The sequence below is a fragment of the Babylonia areolata genome, chromosome 7 (genome assembly GCF_041734735.1).
Source record: "Babylonia areolata isolate BAREFJ2019XMU chromosome 7, ASM4173473v1, whole genome shotgun sequence".
Lineage (NCBI taxonomy): Eukaryota > Metazoa > Mollusca > Gastropoda > Neogastropoda > Buccinidae > Babylonia > Babylonia areolata.
Genome location: NC_134882.1, coordinates 36947869 through 36950368, shown reverse-complemented (window position 1 = coordinate 36950368; position 2500 = coordinate 36947869).

The following is a 2500-nucleotide window of genomic DNA, read 5'->3' as shown; positions in this document are numbered from 1 at the left end:
AGCTGTTTCCGCTGTGTGAAACACACATCAGGCATACTGTTGGCTACGGCTTCTGTCTGCTAAAGATAACCATGTGTTTTTTGTTGGAGGTTGTTTTTTTTTACCCATAAACGAAGATCTGACAGTGGCTTGTATCATGCAAGACAGTATAGGCCGTATGGCACTGCGCTAGTTTTCTTTCATCACAGTAGATCTTTGGAAAGGGTGATAGATAGTTGAAGAGCCCAGTTCCGTTGCTGGCATGGCGTTGTATTGTATCGTGCTGTGTTGTGTTGTACTGTTTTGTGTTCTATTGCATTGTATTGTATGCATTGCATCGTATCGATTTGTATTGTATTGTATTGTATCGTTTTGTATCTCAGAAGTGCATTGTCGATTTAGATACAGTGTGTGAACAGAAATGATTTTTTTCCTTTTTTTTTCCAGTCTTTAAGCCAAATTTGGTGTCAACAGACAAGTTATGCCTATTTTCAGATAGAATGAATTTGTTTAATTTGACCACAGACACACAGACAGACACAGACACAGACACAGTCACATAATCACACACACACACACACACACACACACACACACACACACACACACACAACCGAAACACAAGGTTATTACACAGTTTTTAAGTTGTGTGTAAACACACACATTAGCCAGTATTAAAATGCTCTTATGTACGTATGACACCCTATTAATGGTATGAAGTTTATCTTAGTTGAGTAGCGTTCACTTCTACACACGACGCATGACCATAGTTGATGATGTGAATCTTAACCAGAGTGGTGGCCCAATGGTAACTAGTCTGCCAGTGAAGCGAGAGAAACAAAGGGTGTAGGATCGAATCCCCCACACACCAGAATTTTATCCTCTTCCAGTCGACCTTGAGGTGTTGTTGTTGGCGTCCGTCTGTCTCAGGAGACAATGAAACTCTGCGCCTGGTTCAGTCAAGTTGTTGAGTTGCAGCTTCTTCTTCTTCTTTGCGTTCGACAGCTACGCAGTCAGGGTCGAAGTCCGAGGGATGCCACAAACTCGGACGTCCGGTGAAGATCGGCTGCCGTCCCCCAGAGCTTGGTGTTGAGGTCAGCACCCCCAGGCCAGGACTGCTGCCGCATCTTCTCATACAGGGGGCAATCTTGGAGAATATGGGATGGGGTCTGGTCAGCCTGGCCGCAATCACATAGGGATGTGGCTGCCACTCCAATCCTCTTCAGGTGTGCTCTGTTGAGTTGCAGCGTCTGCTGTAGCTGTACAGTCCGATTCTGGATCACCAGGCCCTGTTGCAGTTGTCGCAGATGAAAGTCGCGCCCAGTGGTTCAGAGGGTACAGATTCTGCCCTCTGCCGTCTGCGCTCTCTTCCCTCTTCCCAGTGCTGTTCTCTCTTCTCCTCGCTCCTCTGGACACATGCCTTCACGGTCCTTCTCCAGCTGTTGCGGTCTTCAGCCACCCCCCCCCCCCCCCCCCCCCAACCAACTTGCGGATGAGACTATAAACTGAGGTCGCTTGTGCAGCATGCACTTAGCGCACGTAAAAGAACCATGGAAGCAAGAGAGTGGTCCCTGGGAAAAAAAAAAAGTATGTAGAAAACCTACTTTGAAAGTAAAACAAAGACACTTGCAGACAAGAAAAATAAGGTGACCCTGCAGTGTGGCCACACACTCTCCCCGTGGAGAGCAGCCCCAAATTTCATACAGACATATCTGTTGTGACAAATAAAGTAATATACAATAGAATGCAGCACAATGAAATACGATAGAATGTGTTCTTGTTTAACCCTTACCACCACCACCTGTCCCTCTCTCCTGCCCCCACTCCCCTTGCTCTGTTTTAAGACCACCTTGGGAAAAACAAAAAGGAAGAGAAGAAGAAGAAGAAGAAGCTGACGTATTTTCATTGCTAAAATCCTTGGAATCAATTCAATAACCTGTTCACAGAAGATAGATGCAAAGCAAACAGCCCAAAGTTGACGGGAAATCGATGAGTGCTTTTTGGCTGGAGTGGATTTAACCTTGTCTGAATGAAAAAGAGAGGAAGAAGGGGAGAGAGAGAGACTTGAGTTTGGGTGGTTTACTGATTAGCTCAAAGACCCATTTCAAGAGAGAGAGAGAAGGGGCAGGGGAGAGGGGGGAAGGGGGGCGGGGCCAGATTGACAGACAAACAAAACCCAAACAGGCAGACAGATACAGAGGGGGGTGGATAGTTTAATTACTAAGGTGACGTTTGTGCGTATGCCTACGTTTCGTGCACATATGCATGTGTGTATCTGTGTGCCCGTGCATTTGTGTGTCTGTATAGTTCCTGTGGTAATATTTTGATTGAACCAAAACCAATGTTCTTTTTTTGTTTCTTTCTTTCTTTATTGGCAGATTGTACGCAAAATCATACGTCTACTCCTCTTTTCATGTTAAGGGGAGCATTGACGTCATGAAAGTGCACACACTACGTCACGGCGCAGTTCAGGACTTACGTCACTATAACTGCAAACTACAGAAGCGTCTTCCAACCACGA